General features: G+C 48.2%; 1 long non-coding RNA gene across 2 annotated transcripts; it reads left to right on the forward strand.

Annotated features, from left to right (window-relative positions):
- Window positions 1–7,984: 7,984 nt before the first annotated feature.
- Window positions 7,985–14,352, forward strand: LOC123103781 (uncharacterized). Of its 2 annotated transcripts, XR_006449963.1 has the most exons (9): window positions 7,985–8,162; window positions 8,871–9,247; window positions 9,349–9,389; window positions 10,127–10,224; window positions 10,291–10,387; window positions 11,702–11,778; window positions 12,734–12,777; window positions 12,894–13,799; window positions 13,899–14,352. It is a non-coding gene; the product is annotated as an uncharacterized lncRNA (long non-coding RNA). The 2 variants fall into 2 exon arrangements; XR_006449962.1 differs by having other exon boundaries at window positions 12,734–13,799.
- The last annotated feature ends 4,550 nt before the right edge of the window (window positions 14,353–18,902 follow it).

Raw genomic sequence — 18,902 nt, forward strand, 5'->3', positions numbered from 1 at the left:
GGTGCCTGGGCCTGGGCCGCCACGGCCTTTGGCCGGCCCACCCCAACCTGCACCACATAAGAGAGAGAGGGAGAGGGGCGGTTACGGGGTAAGGTAAGAGACCCGACCCGTACCACATCCGCTCGATCCCCACCTCTACCCAGCGGAGCGACGAAGGAGAGGTCGCCGGCGTTGGCGAGGCCGACGTCGCATCCCCATCTCGCGTCACCGGTGCACCACCTGGGAGATCGCCTCGTCCGACGAAGAGGCGACGATGACGGGGTCGCGAGGATCTCCCTGCAGCGGGGCGGCGGCAAATCCTAGGCGCGCCAGAGCCCACGAGCCAGAGCGGCGGTCGAGGGCGGCCACCGCGTGCCCGAAGAGACGGTTGATACCGAAGGTGCCGGTGGGTACCGAGATGAAGCCGAGCGCGGCCTCCTCGTCCACAACAACGCACATCGGGACGGGCGCATAGCCAGGAGGGCCATGGCTCGGGCCAACAGTTGCGGGCGTCGACGTCGTCGTCGCGAACCACCCAGCCAGCGGGGGTGGAGGCGGGGATCCAGGGAGCAGTGCAGGTGCGGCGGCGGCCTCCATCCTCGTACCGAGATGGAGGACACCGGAGGAGCCGGTTGTCACGGAGCGCATCTACATCAACACGTAGCCAGGAGGGCCACGGCTGGGGCCAGCGGCCTTGGCATCAACGGCGCAAGCCAATCCTCAGACGGAGGAGAGGGTGGAGGCGGAGACCAGGGGCCGACCACAAGCCAGGGATCGAACCCCACGCATACTGGTGGTGCGTGTCCAGCGGCACCAAGGTTGTTGCTAGGGGCACGACGAGTACCGCGGGGGTCGCGCTCGGTGGTGCAGCCGCCGCCCTCCAGGGGCGTGGTGACTGCCATGCGTGCTTTTCCAAACGGCACGGTGACCGCCATGTCCAGCGGCGCGAGAGTTATTTACCCAAAACCACCACATTATGGGCTAGGATAACAGATCAGTACCACATTTGAGTCAAAGCACAAAAAACCACCAACAATGAGGCTAATCTGTAACGCCGAGCACTGATAGTCGAATTTACTCACGAAAACAGCGAAACCGACAGGTAGGGCCCACATGTCGGGACAATGTGGCACGCCTATCTGGACAATTTGCTGAGGTGGACGTAGGTCCCATCTGTCATCCTCACGCACCTCCTCCTTCCTCCTCTCTGTCTTTTTTCTCTCTTCAACCAGCGAACACAGAGGACCTCGCCAGTGGCCATGCTCAGGCTGGACCCATGCCTCCGCCGCCATGGTCGGCCGCCACGGTCGTCCCCGCCGGCAGCCCAACGCCTGACGAGACGCCGCGTCCCCCGCCATCAACCTCCTTCTCTCTTCCAGGCCGCTCCGGCGATGCGCGCCTCGCCCCGAGTAGCACCACTCGGGCCGGTTGCCTTGCCGGCCGCCGCTCGCTCCGGATGTGGACGCCCGCAACCCTGCTTCCATGGATCTGGTGCCCAGGACCCGTACGGTGTCCGCATCGGCCGCCGGAGTCCACACCCCCACGGAGCCCATAGCAGCTCCTCCCCGATCCGCGGTCGCCGCCGGCCACCATTCTCATGGCGAGAGACCACTCCAAGCCCCACCACCTTGTCTGGGAGCACCGGAATGCCTCCCTGAGCACCCCTACTGGAGTTCTTGGACCCGGACGTCCAAAATTGGCCACGCCGCGGTCGTCTTCTTCACGTCCGACCACCAACGTGCCCCGATCTCCTGCTCCGGTGAATCCCTGCGCCTCGCAACTAGTCCCTAGGCTTCGACACGTCCTCTTGATGCCTTCGCCGCCAACACCGGCAAGCTGCGAGTCCCCAAGCCGTCTTCCTCGCCTCACCATGCTTCGTCGGCCGCTGCCGCTCACAAGGATGTTGCTCCAGTGCTACCTCCCCGCGTCCGAGCACGCATACATGTTGAAGGTGAGCACCGCGCCCCTTCCCCGCGCCATGGCATGTTGTGCCTTCGTCAGTGACCAGAGGATGAACGCACGGAAGGTGCTCGATGGAATGCCTGATAAAAAGAATGTTGTGAAGAAGATGACCCTCTAGTCATTGACAGGTGGGGCCCAAGTCTCATTTGCCACATCAGTCGGTCAAAGTTTTTGGTCTTCGCCACGTCAGCCCGACAAGTGGGGCCAACCTGTCAGTTTCACTGTTTTCGTGAGCTTATCGGAGAATTAGTGCTCAGAGTTATAGGTTAGGCGCAGAGTTGGTGGTTTTTTGTGCCTTGACTCAAATGTGGTACCAAGTTGTTACCCTAACCCATAATGTGGTGGTTTTGGGTAAATAACTCGCGGCGCGACGACCGAAGTGGCGGCTGGCGTGCATGTGCCGGTGGAAGCGACAGAGTCCACCGACTTGATGGCGGCGATGAGCAACGAGGCGGCGACGACGGCGCCCTCGCGGATGAGGCGGAGGAGTAAGGAAATACGGCCGGTCGTCTCACCGTCGGCGAGTTGCTCGCTCCCTTTCTCTCGTTTCTCTGTTTCACTCTGGTAGTTCTACGTGCTGATAACATGTTGTGAGTCGACTTTTAGAGCGAGAGACAAAATGAATCGAACTCTTGATCTCTTTTATTAATGATTAGGCTTGTATACAATTTGAGAGGTCGCAACAGAGGGACACGTCCGTTCTCGAATAGCGCATCGAGGGATGCGGTTGTTGCGGAGGAACAGTTAGGACATTGGGAGATTTCCCTTCAATTAAGTGTCTTAATTAAATCCTAACAGATCTGCTGGTGTTGTGCTGTCAATATGTATTTAATTTTCTAGGATTTATTACCTGACCACTAAAAAGAGAAAATCCGTGTGGACAATTGCAGACCAAGTGGCTCTGCGTCTTCCTGTTTTTGTCCGCCCAAAGCGTGAGTTCAAGGAGAAGCACTCCTGCGAAGATGGGACTGCACCCTGATGAATCTATTAGCTGTGATGTGATGGGGTTTGACGATAAAATGAAGCGCTGCTCTAGCCTTGATAAATTAAGGTATGGACACAGAAAAAACGAGTATATTAGATTGTGCATTCACAAAATGTGAAAATGGTTATGGACATTAAATAGAAATGCCGTGGGTGTTTTTCATGAAATAGTATTGCCATACACAGTTCAGACTACCCACAATAAAAGTAACATAGGTGGTAATATCACATTTATCTAGGCAATATAGATGATGTGTCATGTAATTAATGAAGAAAGAGAGGCATGTGATAACATAGCTAGTTACTATAACATCACACATATCAAGAAAAGATGGATCTATAACCTAATAAATAAAGTGATGCATGACACAACACATATATTACTACCCACTGTGGAGTTAGTAATATAGACTAATAATACGGTAATTGCCTTTGGCTCCTAGGTGCATATGCACCCATTGTCGAAATCCAAATTCCGAGAAGTTAAAAAATTCGAAACAAAAATCCCGCGTGTATATCCGGATATTTTATGTGCGTTCACAAGGTTTAAGTGAAAAACGACGTTTTTTGTGGCTTGTGTAAAAAAGATAAAGAAATGCCTCGTGAATAGTTAGAATGAAGCATCAGAAATTGTCTTTTTTACACAAGCCACAAAAAACGTTGTTTTTCACCGAAACCTTGTGAACGCACATAAAATGTCCGGATATACACGCGGGATTTTTGTTTCGAATTTTTCAACTTCTAGGAATTTGGATTTCGACAATGGGTGCATATGCACCTAGGAGCCAAAACGCCACTCTCAATAATACGGTAATTGCCTTTGGCTCCTAGGTGCATATGCACCCATTGTCAAAATCCAAATTCCGAGAAGTTAAAAAATTCGAAACAAAAATCCCGCGTGTATATCCGGACATTTTATGTGCGTTCACAAGGTTTCAGTGAAAAACGACGTTTTTTGTGGCTTGTGTAAAAAAGATAAAGAAATGCCTCGTGAATAGTTAGAATGAAGCATCAGAAATTGTCTTTTTTACACAAGCCACAAAAAACGTCGTTTTTCACCGAAACCTTGTGAACGCACATAAAATGTCCGGATATACACGCGGGATTTTTGTTTCGAATTTTTCAACTTCTAGGAATTTGGATTTCGACAATGGATGCATATGCACCTAGGAGCCAAAACGCCACTCTCCTAATAATATATACATGTTACTACTTTAAGTTACTTCCCGATGTGACTAGTCTTAGCTCACAGGCAGCCAAATCGAGGCGTGCTTTGATCGTGAGGGTGACCGAGAAGTGGACCATATGATTACAATGTGGCAATTGGTGTGGAAAGAGGAGGCAAAACTGTTTCGAGGAATGCTAGAATGCTTTAGGGTGATCCCGGACATCAGACTTGGGGTTTGCAACATACTCCATTCATCTAGGTGTATAAGTTACCTTACGAAAATCAAATAGTCCCAAAACACATAGGCATGATGCATTAACCCTCACGTTGTTTCTTCTTTTTTGACACAAATAAAGGAATCAACCAATAATGCAGGCTACAGAGGCTCAAGCGGCACGAGTTGCTGCCCTTGGTTGATAAGCTCTCGAACAAGATGAAGGGCTGGAAACCGAAGATGTTGGCAGTTGCAGGCCGGCTCACGCTCACCTCTTCGGTCCTCATGGCACTGCCCATGCACATCATGGCAGCGCTCCCGCTGCCGGCCTGGGCTATCAAGACTATCAACCCTGCTGCCGTGGATTTATTTGGAAGGGGGAGGAGGAGACTAGTGGTGGCCATTGTCTTATGCCTTGGAGCAGGGTGTGCATGCCGCGGGAGCTCGGAGGATTGGGTGTTTTGAATATCAAATGGTTTGGGTTCGCGCTGCGCTGCAGATGGCCTTGGTTGCGTTGGAGTGCAGAGGAGCGGCCGTGGCATGGTCTGACTGATACTACGGAGAAGGAGGTCCACGCAATCTTCAATGCAGGCTGCCGCATCACGCTCGGGTTAGGAGAGGTAGCCAAGTTATGGACTGATAAGTGGTTGGATACCGACTGCTCAATTGCTCAAACAGCACCGCAACTCTACTCCTTTGTCAAGGACAGGGGGAGATCTGTCAAGGAGGCGCTGATCGGGCAGGCTTGGGTACATGACATTGCGGGTGGGCTCTCCCTCCCTGCCATTGCTCAGTACCTCTCGGTCTGGGATATTGCACACGCCATTGTGTTAAATCCTGAGGCGAGAGACACGCCGCGATGGCTCCTGACGGAAAATCAGCAGTTCTCTGTCCAAAGTGCATACCGCCTGTTCTTTCTGGGCAATGTTCGCTTCGACTGTTACAAGCCTATTTGGAAATCCAAGGCGCCCCCCCCCCCCCGCGGCAAATTCTTCATGTGGCTCGTGGTGCGCCGTCGTTGCCTTACGGCGGACAATCTGCAGATAAGGAATTGGCCTTCCAACGGAGTCTGCCCCTTGTGTCTTCAAGCGCCGGAAGACTGCACCCACTTGTTTCTCCACTGCCGTTTTACACAACAAGTTTGGGCGCGCTTTAGGTCTTGGACCGGCGCCGATTTCCTTATCCCCGATAACACCTTTGCCTCCACTCGGGAGTGGTGTTTACAGACTAGGGCTGTCATTCCCAAGCACATCCGAAGGAATTTTGACACAGTGGTGATCTTGATGCATTGGAGGATATGGAAAGAGAGAAACTCCAGGATCTTTGACCGGGTGGCAGCTTCACCGTCCGGCGTTCTGGAGCGGGTAGTAGAAGATGTGGCCATGTGGAGGGCCGTCGGATGCATCGTTGATCTGCCAACTTAGTTGTTGTGGGGGTGTTCATGTTTTGCAAGACCGGCCCTCACCTGGGTGGTCCGAGTTCGTTGCTGTAGCGGGGGCGCCTCTGTGGCAGGGCTGTTTGTAAACTCTGGGTTCAGTCTAAGTTTCCTAGACTGTCCTTGTTGTACTCTCTTTTCTATCTAATAAAGTTCGGCCAATGGCCTTTCGAAATAAAAGATGTGAGGCGTGTATGCTTTTAGTGACTTGAGACTATCAAACATGTTAATGCAGTGGTCAGTTCGTTGCATGTAATGATATTAATGGCAAATAAACATTAAATTCTCTCATTTTCCTCTCCATCTTGGCCGCGGTGCACAACCGAAGATAACTTAGAGCATCTCCAGCCATTGGCCCCCCAGACGGCGATTTTACGCGCCCCCTGGGGGCGAGCGGGTGCTAAAATCGGCGCGGGGGCAAGCGGGTTCTCAGCCGCACGCCCCAGGGTTGCCCCCAGACGCCCCCAGACGCGGGGTTTCGTTTTAAAAATACTGAATTCGGCAAAGTTCGGCAAATTGGACAAAACGTTCGGCTAAATTCGGCAAACTTGACATATATTCGACATGTTTGACGTTACATAAGTTATTTTAAAAACCCAACTAAGGGATGAAGAAGTCGTTGAGCGCGGCAAAGTCGCCGACGTCACTGCCATCCTCGTCGTCGGCGGCGGCCTTCTCCTTCTTAATGGCGCGGCCGCCCCTGCTGGACCCCTACTCGGCGTCGCCATGGCGGACCGATGGCGACGACGCGTCGTCATCGCTGTCGTCGAGGACGAGGACGCCTCCCTCGTCCCGGCCACGCGCCGAGCTTCGAAGCGCTCGAAGGCGAGGCGCTGGCGCTCCAGCTCCGTGCGTGCCCAGTCATCGCGCGCCCATTTAAGGGCTGCCGCGTCGTCGAGGTCCTCCTCCTTGACGCCGCCGGCGAGCCCGGGCTCCTCTTCACGACGGGGAGCCTCGGCTCCGTCTTGATGGCGGCGATCCCTAACTCTGTTTTTGGCTTGACATAGCGCGGAGGAGCCGAGGAGGAGGCGCGCCTGCCGCCATCGTTGATGACGATGCCGGCGCTGCGGGTGTGCTGGCCGAGCGGCGTCTCCGTGGTGGGCTCGGCCTTGACGGCGAACAGCACCGGCGAGCCGGTAGAGTGGGAGGAGGAGCGGGAGGAAGACGAGGAAGAACCGAACCTCTTGGGCGCCCATGGCCCGGTGCTCCGGCGGGGGGTGTGGGCAGGACGGCCGCCGCGGCAGGGTATGCCAGCGGCGGGTCATTGCCGCCCTCAAGGTACACCAACACATCGTGGAGTGTGCGGCCGGGGACGCCCCACCAGACACAGCGCCCGTCGCTGTTCTTGATGCGCCCACCACCGGCACCCCGTTCGTGGACGCCAGCCGCTGCGCCTGTCGGCGCTGGAAGTACTCCACCCACGACGCGTGGTTGTCGGCGGCGTACTGGGGGAGGGCGCGCTGCTCCTTCGTCAGGGACGAACGCACGCGGTCGACCTTGGCGGCAAAGATGCCGGGGCGCGCGTCGACGTTGGACACCGGGGGGATGGGGACGCCCCTGTTGCTGAGCCTCCACCCCGTCGGCCCGGAGCGCATGTCCGGCGGCGCCGGGATGTTCGCCTCGAACAGGAGGTACGCCTCCCACTCCTGGAGCGAGCGGCGGCCGAAGCCGTTGGCCGCCGCAGCATCGCCGGGGAAACGTTCAGTATCGGGTGAATGGCCGGGTGCTGCGTATGGTGGCATCCACATTCATGATGATAAACTAAATCAAATTCGTAGTGAAGTTAGTGCTGAATTGCGCGTGTGTATATTCAGGTTTAGTATGTGTTACAGTTGTCAAGTCATTCATGATGATGAACTGAATCAAATTCGTAGTGAAGTTAGTGCTTAATCGCATGTGTGTATATTCAGGTTCAGTACGTGTTATAGTTGTGAAGTCATGTGTAAGCTCGTGAGCAGTTTGATTTAGTAAGACAGGAAAATTACTTGAAAGAAATAGGTACAGCCACTGTGATAAATATCAGTAGCATTCACTATATATGTATGTAGAACATACCATAGTGATGATTTTGTATTGCTCGGGACAAGATTTGCATGCACCGATCATCGATTCAGTCTTTAAGGGTTACAGGAAAATGACATATTTCAGCCAGTAATAGTGCAATCATATATTTGGAGAAAGAAAGCGCGTTAACCACTTAGTATTAGAGTAAGATGCTACATGTAGAAGTACCATCTAAAAAGGACAGCAGTTAGCTCGTCAGTTTGCTAGTGGCAATGAATTTCAGAGATGACTTCATTTTCCCAAAAAAATTGCTACACATTTGGATGACCTAATGATTTTATTTCTTTGCATTAGCTCATTCAGGTTGCGGGGTCTGAGATATTACGCATTCAGGTTGCAGAATCTGAAACAGATTGGTGAGTTTTCTTCTCACACATCAGAATCTATCTTAAATACACATGATCCTCTTCTCTCATTGGTTCGGATCAAATGTGGAGATCATTTTTTTGCTGTGACTATATATTATTTTCACCTTGGTGACAGCCAGATACATGCTATTTGCTTGCTTATGTCGATTTCTTGCCTTCCTATATATTGATAGATGCATGTCTTGGATGAGAGAAATATGATTGTCCCTATTTTTTGTGTCTTTCCTTATCATCCTTTTCGTAAAGATCCAAAATGTGTGTATAATCAGTAGACCAGATAGTGCATTCACTGAAAGTTATGAATGCATTTGTTTTCTTACTCGTCCTTGGGCCTTAAGATTGCAGCTCAAATTTCACATGGGGCTGTAACACAGAAGATCCATGTTTTCTGTTACCTAAGAAATCTTTTCACCTAAATGTACTTATGGATCTCAACTGTGACTTGTGAAAATGTAATTTGAGAAAGAACTACTTGACAATCGTGCTTGATAGAAGGTAGGATAGACAAACTCCCAGTTGTTCTACTGGAATACATATTTTCATTTTTATTTCAGAGTGATGCATAGTTTACCATAAGATATTCCAGGTTTTGGACTTAGAATTGTTGTTGCATTTGAGTTTTTTTGCCAGATCTGCTTTCTCTCTTCCGGCCATCTCTTATGCACAGAATAACTAACACTATATATTCTTACATAGATTTGTTCATCACACCAAACAAGCAACTGAGACGGCAAGGCGTTTGGATGAAGCTCTCTGCTTGATATGGTTAACTAGATGGTTTAGTGATCTGCTGTGGAGGGCTTGCACCCGCCGCCTCTTCTTCCTCTCTCTGCTTTCCTTGCCCACCCCTCGTGGCACACACGAGCGGCGGCGGCAGCGGATCTGCGAGAAACATGGGAAGGCAGGACGTGGGACGGAGCAGATTGGCGGCGGGAAGCTCCGGAAGGAGCACGAGGCAGAGCAGATTCGTGCGACATCACGTCGTGGAAGGAGGCGGGACGACTCGCCTCCTCGCCATAATCGCAGCTCCCGTCCGTCCTCTCCACGTCTCCGTCGGTTCCCCCAATTTTGAGGTACGATGTCCTCTCCGGTCCCACTGTTTTCGCCGTTTCGTATGATGATTCCCGCAGATCTGTGGGTTTCTCATGTGTGCATTTTCCCTTGATTCTTGCAGCCACCAAGGCCATGGACCGGGACCTGTGTGTTCATTTGAAGGTGAGCTCCCGGGTCTAATCCTGATAACCCTTTGCAGTGGATCTTGCAGTGAATGGCTTATCGTCAGAAGGATTAGTTGTTCTCCCATGTGGTGTGCATTTAACTGTTGTAGTCTTAACTTTACTGCATTAGTTCTTGTATAGGTTTTGGGCAATAAGCTTTAGCGTAGTACTTAAAGATTTGTTGGAAGCAAAAACTAACCTATTTGGCTGCAGCCATGAATTCACATAATCCTATTGTTTGCTATGTAATGAACTAGCTGGTGCTTGATAGGTTCAATTCTTTGAATGTACTACTTGGTACTGTTTTTTTCAGTGATTAATGCACCTAAGCAGGATGTTGTATCTTATATAAATAGTATCCTGTAGATTTTGGAAAATTTAAACATCTAAAGTTGAAAATAATTCAGCTTCTGTGGTAGTGGCAGTGTGTATCGGTTTTTCTGGGTGGAAATCTTTGTCCTGGCGTGTACAAATATAGATACTCCTATTTATTTGTATTGAGCTTAGTTGCATTTATAGTGCTGGAGCTTCTTTTATTTGCATCAGTGGTGAATCCATTGTGTTTCCTGCAGGTATTGTTTCCTTTTACTCAAGTGCCTTCATACAAGATACTAAGTATTTTTCAGTTTTACCTCATTCCTTCTTATTAAACCACAACAGTACTATGAACTTGCATGTACCAGTGCTTCATATTGTTGTCTTTTGAATCTGACAAAATAACATCACGTAGTACAGACAAGAAAGTGAAAGGGGCGCTTACCTACTTGGCACTGCCGAGCTTCCGCCAGCAATGGAGGTGATTGTCTGCTCTCGGTTTCGTGGCGCCAATGGAGGTGATTGTCTCAGCGACCTTCTTGTTGTTCCTCTTCCTTCTGACATAATGTGACCCGTTCTTGTAGGTGGGTGTGAAGTGAGCACACAATTGTTCAATGTTGCTGGATAGGTTCTTCCTGGTCGTCTTCTTTTGTTGAGGCCTGACGTTACAATCGCGTTAAGGTATGTCTCCTGACGCGAACATCTATGGATGTGGTTTCTTGTTCCTGTTCGTTTGGTTGGTTTATTGTGTGCATGAGGTAGCGCCCATCAGGTGCTCGTGCTTATGTCATAAGAGCAATGAGTCATAGTTCAGGGAAACCCATCTGGATGTTTCATAGATATTCAGCCAAAGATCAACTAATATAAGTTCATAAATCAGAGGCAAAGAAATGCTTATCACTCATTTGTCGAACAGATACTAACAGAACAATGGTAAGGTGAATGAATAATAACCTTGGAGGTGAATAATAACAAGAAAGAAAAACGTGAAGGGTGAATAAATGAAGGTGTTTGTATGCAAATTTCACTGTCCATGTGCTTCCTTGGTGTGCCTTTGTCACATTGGCAGTACCAAGTCACTTCAAAGCACCGTGACGTGGCAAAGAACTTAATCAGGATTTATGCCAAACCACATGCTAGGGAACAATGATCAATTTGATTTGATTAATAAATTTAGTTACCCAAGATCATATTTACTCTGTTAGTAATATAATAGATTCCAGATTCCGGTTATGCAGACCTTCCCTTCCATTCCTTTTGGAATCTGCTCTCTCTCCCTCTCCACATCCCACTCCCACTACCAAACATGCATCAGAAAACACATAAAGAATAATGAAGTAGTTGTATTCAGTGTAGTTCTGAACTTATGATCCTTCATAGGAAAAACGAAAACGGCTTCAGGTTTTAATCGCTCCAAATTCAGGGTTTAACTGCTGCAAATTCTTAGGTAAATGTCGGTTTTTAGCACACTTTTCCAGTTTTTTAACTTCTGCAAAATATAATATTAACTGTTACAGAACCAATTTGGAACTTCCTATTTCAATGCATAACTTCTGAGACTAACCGGGACACAAAAAATGTGGATTGAAGAGAAGGGGGGCCAAATCGTCGCCCTCTTGGTTCGATCTGAACGGCGGGTGCGCCGTATCTCCTAGGCTTTCGCGTCCGTGCGCTTATATCCCTGTTCCCGCCAGTCGCAAGGAAGACGGCGAGCTCTCCCTCGCCCTCCTCCACTAGAGACAGCTCACCGGCAGAGGAGGCGAGCGTCTTTGTTTGTTCAGTATTGTGTTGAGTCCCCAAGGGAACATGGTGCTGTGTAAACAATATTGGGAAGCACATGGCTGTTGAGATTTAGGATTTGTTGGTTTCAGTTTGTTTCAAGTTTTACTCCTGAATACTTTGAGATTAGTTTGTCTGCTGAGAACAATATAGGGTTAGTATAAAGTATGGAGATACATGGAGCCAATGGTGAAATGTGCAAAGCATTTTTCACAGGTAATTTCCCTCGGAAATCTTGCTTGCCGGCCTCGTCTTTTTCCTTCAGGTTGGTCGTTTGTCGTCTAAGTGGCAAGGTGAGCTAATTACTTTGTTCAATCTAGGGTCAAGATTCATCTCCCCTTCACCATTATTCACTTTCTATGCAATTATTCCATTGATCCATAAGTTTGGCATCCTCTGTTTGAGCATTTAGCTTGATTTTGCTGCCAATTACAAATTGTTTGCATCTGAACACACTGGCCCATTTCACCAAGGAAATTCCCTTGCTATGCTAAAGTAAACCTGTTATCAATTGCATTTTTTAACAAAACTTATCATTACTTACTATACTTAGTTTCTACTGATTTTCACTGAGAAATATTGGAGGCTAGGTAGTTGAATTCAAAATCGGTCCTATAAGCCCTATGTAGTTCCCATTCACTTTATAAAGGTAGGCGAAGCACACACGAACCAATAGCAACTACATGATGCAGCCGCTCAACGCCCAATCCAATTTTTCTGCATCACAAACCTTTAAAAAGACACTTCATCGTTTAATCCGCATTTTTTGGTACTTGGTACATCCGGAAAATGATTGACTCCGGACTTCTTAAGAAGGCTATAGGAAGAGGGTTTAGAGATCCTTCTTCGCAAAACCGAGAAATTTCAGGGAGATTGTTTTAAAGGCACCTAGCTATTTCAGTACTCTCTCTAATAGTCGGTTCGGTGTCCTATTGCTCAGTCAATTTTGTGAACCCGCAGAAAAGCAGTACTTGTTTATCGAAACAGAATAATGTTATGATCATCCAGAAGTTCCTTTGGAGTTTCCATGATCAATTTAACTTATAAACCTTTTTTGTTATGTACTATTCATGTTTTTTTGGAAAACAGAATAATATTATGAGTATCCAAAAGTTCCTTTGGAGTTTCATGATCAAATGAACTTAAAACTTCTTTCATTATGCACACATGTTTTTTTGGTCAGTACATATAAGATCTTGCCAAATAATTTTCCGAAATTTTCACCAAGCAACTGTTTTTTTTCTTCAGGATTGTGGGAAATAGGAGCTCAGCTGCTAGGCCATTCTATTGGTGTACCAATTCTGGATTATTCATTATGTTCTCTTTATTTCTAATGATAAACGTCCTTCCAGTATGACAATCTTAAATTTCGCCATTCTATTGGTGATTTTTTGGTATTTCATTGCAGGAGACATCAAATGTAGAGTCGTCATATCTAACTTTTACTTTGACATGGCTGGGTGTTCGTCTTCTACATATCTGGTTTATGCTCTATGGTCTACTTACCAACAAGAAGATAAGTTGAATGCTTCACCTTGGCAAAGTGCAGCTGTCAACGTTTTGGTTCTTCTGGATCTTAATTTGTTAAATGGTTCTGTTGTGATATACTATACTTATTCAGACAGGGGGCACTAATTTATCTTCCAGCAGGTTAATAAAAAATTATTTAGAAGGTCTCTTATCTGATTTCCAAATTAGATCCTTGCAACTAAACTGTTTAATTTGCTTGCCATCTCTTTGTTTACCGCATCAAACCTTGAAGTCATCTTATTCTTATGGCGTTTCTAGGCCATGTTGTACTTCTGACCTATTGCATTACACATGATTCGGTGGTTGATCTTAGTTGACCATGAAAAACTGTAGAGCATGCACAGTATTTTCTAACCAGGAACTTTTCCCAACTTGAGTATTGAAACTTGAACTAAGATTTTGTTCATAAATTGGAAATAAGCAGGAATTAACCAATCTTGTTTGTAATTACCACTGTATAAAATAATGTAAAAATCTACATGCAGTCTAACACAATTGCCTGTAAGCAATGGAGCCAAATAAATTCATTTTCCCAGCACCAAGATGCTCATGTCAGCTTCTAAGCTTGATCTATTTTATGTATGTGCACTGCGTGTAACGGGGTTTTGTTGTTGTATCATCTGTGCTGCCTGTCTTCTCACTAAACTAAATCTATTGTCAGACAGACACGTTAACAAATACGACAGCAAGATTAGTGCGCACAAGCCCGCCTCAAGAGGCGCCACCGGGTGGCGCCCCAACCACTAGTTTGTACAAAGGATGGAAGGTTCTGACCCTATCGGATGTAAGTGTATCTACAAATCATGATGTGTCGTTTTTTCATTTAAAAATTACTGTATGTTGGTAGTTGGACTGACAAAACCTGTGTGACCTTGTATTGCAGAGCCAGATGAAGTTCATGACCAAGTCGTTTGTCTATGAAACTGGTAACCAAGCAGGAGAACATGGCGGTCCTGTCGTACTGTATGATGGACGAAGCAGTAGAGGAGTCGAGCATCGTGCTAGCTGGACTAATCATTCCATTGCACGGGGATGGTAAGCAAAAAGTTGTTTTTTGCTTTCCTGTAATATTTATGTAGGGATCTATGCAAAGACCGATGACCGTATCGAGTTTGTTGATGAAGTTTGGCTCATAGCCTAACTGAGTCGGCATGCGTATGAATCAGTGTCGAGCTGAAAATGAAATAGAGGTTCAGATTGTGTTGCTCTTTTATTTTGAGAAGAATAAAAATGGTATCCCGGGTGCCTTGACGACATCTTGTGTAAATAGTGCCAGGGAACGATTGTGGAGTTGACAGACAGGCAAACGTGAATAAATGGCATCATCGATTAAATTAGAAGCATACGCACGCTTTGCCGCGCCGTTTTCTTCTTTATTTTTGTGTATGAAGCATCTTTTCCTATGATTGTTATATTATATGTATTGTTCTTATAAATTATTATGTCAATAGCATGAAAAATATAATGAGAATTTTGTTATCTAAAGAGAAATCATATTGGCTTGCTACCATTATCATTTTCATATTCGTATATTATTATGGGTGAGCTAATCTCTGGAACCATTCTAAGAAATTGAAAAGCAACGCAGGTCCTTACCATCGTCCTCACCGCGCCACAAGAACATCAACGACACAACCAAATCAAATAACCCCGCCCCCAAACAAAATAGTGCCACCAAAACTGACCACAAAAGGAACTGCGACACACACAAATGACCCGATCAACCACACGAACCACACTCACATCGACCAAGCACTCAACCAAGCATTCCCCGTCGCTCGAAATCAAAAACCACTCCCCCCTCCCACACAAAATCATACCCCCTAATCCCCCACAACCATACCCTATCACACAATTAAACAGACCAATTAGAAAACCATGAAATAAAAACAAAGAAAAGCAAATCCAAACCTTTAGACGGAGCACACGAAGGCGAGCAGACCGACGCTGGCTATCAGCTGAAAGCCGCGCCGAACCCACCCATCCACCGGGCAGACCGGAGGAGACCAATGCAGAAGACGGGGACCACGGGGGCAAGCAGAGCCGCCTCCCAAGATGCCCCCAACTTAACCTGCTACTCCCTCTCTCTCGGTTTACAGGGCATGCACGTATCCCTAGGTCATCAATTTAACCAACCTAATACAAGTCGTATATTAAAAAAAAATATACCAATATAAACTTCAGATGTTTTATTTTTAAACGGTATAATTTTTATGTTATATAGTTTATTTTAGAGTGATAAAATTGACAACCTAGGTATAGGCGCAGGACTTGTAAACTGAAACGGAGGGAGTATGTATTACAGAACATAAGTAAATGCTCACGGTGATGCACACCTTTAGATGCAAAATTATGTGATTTAAGATATTGTGGATTGACTATTAGATTACCTTCATTGACATCGTGGCTGAAGGCTTAAAAGTTCATCCATGTCTTTGGTTTAGATTAGGTCTACCAACATCAGAAATGCTTTCTAAATTCTACACTCAAGTGAAACATTCGAATATTCGAAGGGCGAATAATACTGAAGACATTCGAAGGGTGAATAATACTGAAGACACTCAACTGAAGGAACAGCATTTTTGCTTCACTAAACAACATTCATAAGAAATCATTCTAAGCAATTCTTCCACCAACGATACTCCACACAGCGTTTTTATTTTGCAAATATGATTCAGATCCTAAAAAGAAAAATCACAAGAAAAACATACAGTAGCTGATAAGTAGGAAGAACTATAAGTACCTCTTTCCCCAACCCGCTCACAAGCACAGTACAAATCAAATACATTGGCTGACATGCATGGGTGCTGAGAAGTGAAAAAAGAAAGTACATCTAAATCTAGTGCACTCAATTTGAGCTGACAAAGATCGCTCATCTCCTTCTGATTGTGAGGGAGTGGCTGATTGTGGTGGCTGGTTGTAGATCGTCAGTGGTCTGGCAGGAGGTGCGATCGATCGGCAAGGGCTACAAGACGAAAGGAGCAGGGGTATGGTAAATAGGAAATCTGGAGGGAAGTCCTCCCGGACAACGATGTACACGGAGGTAGCGACACTGCACGGCCTGAGTAGCCGGCGTCTCCATTGCCTGAGCATGCAGCTCCGGAGGGTGGAAGAGTGAGGCGCTGCTGCTGGGCTGGCAAGAGAAGAAGGCGCTGACATGGTGAGCATGGAGCTAGGGGAAACCAGAAGGCTAGGGATGGGGGGCAGCGCCTCGGAAGCAGAGCGGGCTGACGACATGCAAGATCCAACTCGACAACCGGACTGCCACCAGCGTCGGCATGCGGTGCCAAACCCTCTAACAACCGGAAACATGGGGAACAACTCAGCGGAACCTTTGACCCCCTCCGCGGCCGCCTATACCCCAAATACCACCTAATTGTGCAAGGTCGCACAACTCTAGTCATGAACGATTGAGCCACGCTACTTTTACCGAGCCGAACACTAAAAAGAATTCGTGCCGCAGGGAACCAACAGGGAAAAGAAGCAAACTTGGAACTTGCAGCTTCTCACGTCGTAGCATTTTTTGGGAGCTTAGTAATGTTGGAACACAAACACGAGGCTACACACGCGAGCTCAGTAGAGAGGAACGAAGGAGGGAGGAAGACGAACACAGGAATTTTCGAGGCCCAACTGCTTGCCTCTTTTCTTGCTTTCTTCTCTCCTTATTCTCCTCGGGAGCCAAGCTCACCGTTACATGCATAACAAGCCCACCTAGCGCAGCTCGATCTGATCGTGCCATCCCACAATCTGAGTCTGGCGGGTGATCAAAACAACCATCAGGAGAAGATGCCTCGACATGAACTCGCACGTCTCAGGCTCTACATGCAAACAGACCTCAGCATGCATGACTCTACTTGAGCACTATGACCCAACATGCACACGTCCATCCCCATGCGCAGCTAGCCCACTAGTACTTTGCTAACTTACTTCCATGATAAACGTAACACCATGTGCATGACACGAGTAAACAAACCACTGACTAAACCTATAACAAGATTAGAACTAACATTCACCTCCCTAATCTTGTTACTCAACTTGCTTTCTTACGCACTGATCTTCATGGCTCGGCGTCGGCACCGTCTCGTGCTGGATGAGCCTCCACGCCTGGTCTTTGTTTCATCCGCCACCATGGGAGCTCCCTCATGCAGCTTCTCCATATTACACAACATGCTCATGGATTTCTTCAGATTCAGAGGATAGAGCCGATTCTTGGATCTGGGTGCTCTGGCTACTAGCTTTCGGGAGCCATCAAACACGCTCAAGATCCCTCGGTGTAGTACTGACTTGTACCCTTCTTCATCAAGCTGGCCCAGACTTACTATATTGCTTCTGAGCTTTGGAATGAAATACACATTCTTGAGCACATGTTGCTTGCCAGCACAACAACTGAACAAAAAACTTCCACGGCCACAAACTTCAACAATAGACCCATCTCTAAACCGCACAGTCCCCTTAATGCCAGTGTCAAGATAGCTGAACATCTTCACATTACCAGACATGTGATTACTTCCACCTGTGTCAAGATACCAAAGCTCGCCGTTGTACTCCTGTCGGGCACCTAGTTTAGGACTGATTTTTTCTTCATTCAGCTCGACGACACCAGTGTGGTTCTCCTTGCAGTTCAATGCTGGCAGCTTCATGGCCAGTTTTCACACATCCGGTGAGTTCACGTCCGTCATCGCAGCTACCGACACCGTTGCCGTTGTCACTGCACTGGCTTGCATGGCTCTTGTCGTTGCCTTCTTCATGAGATCACGCAATCTGCTGTTCTCTTCAGGAGCACACACTGCACCTCCAGCAGCTTTGCATTGTCCTCATGTGCTAGCTTGGCAGCTTCCTCTAACACACGCATATTCTCAAGCAGGAGCACGTCACCACTTGCAGCTGATCTCTCCTCCGCCTCTGTCCTGTACTCGTCAAACACGGGGCACAGCTTTCCATTGGCCGCAGCTAGCTCGCTGCGCAGCTGCTCAACCTCCGCCTTTGCAGCTTCCAAGTCAGCCTCGACGGCCAAGGGGCGAAGCACCTCCTTCACCTCCATATCTTCTGCGGCGCGCTCCACCATTGGCGGGAGCTCACATGCCACATCCATCAGCAGCCCCGGCTCATCGTCAAAATCGGCAGCAGGTAGGAGTGCCTTCTCTTTCTTCAGCACCTCGCACTCGGACTTGAAGTGGCCTTTCTCCCCGCACTCGAAACAGGTAATCTTCGACTTGTCGAACTGGCAACGCTCCTTCTTCTTGCCGTCATCTTGGCCACGGCCAGCGCCATTCCCGTCGCCGTCCTGCTTGCTGCTGCTAGAGCCCTCTCCCTTCTTCTTCTCTTTCAGGATCAGTGCCTCCAAATGTGCTCGCGAGACCAACAGCAGCTTCTCACCATCATCGCCACGGTCCTGGCGCCGACCAGACTCATTCTCCTCGAACGCGCAGGCGGCCCACGGCTTCAGCCATGGACATGGTCTTCATGTCGCCCCACTGCTCGATGGTCCCAATTATCTGGGAGAAGCAATCTGGAACAACGGCGAACAGCCGCTTGACAATCGCCTTCTCCTTCAAGTCTTCACCAAGCGCCCGGATCTCGCCGACAAGTGATGTCAGCCGGCGAGAGAACGTGGCGATCGTCTCGCTGTCCTCCATGAGCATGCAATCGAACCGCCGCATCGGCTGGTTTATGCGTGGCTCCGTAACACGCGCCTCGCCAACCCGCATTGTGCGGATCGCAGACCAAGCCTCCCTCGCCGTGTCGTACTCGACGATGGCCATCATCACATCATCCGGCACAGCTTGCGAGATCGCCATCATGGCGCCTTGGTCTTTCTCTTCGTCGAACTCGGCGTCTCCATCAACCGCCGGCCACACACCGAGGGGGCGCATGATGATCTTCATCT

The sequence above is a fragment of the Triticum aestivum genome, chromosome 5A (genome assembly GCF_018294505.1).
Source record: "Triticum aestivum cultivar Chinese Spring chromosome 5A, IWGSC CS RefSeq v2.1, whole genome shotgun sequence".
Lineage (NCBI taxonomy): Eukaryota > Viridiplantae > Streptophyta > Magnoliopsida > Poales > Poaceae > Triticum > Triticum aestivum.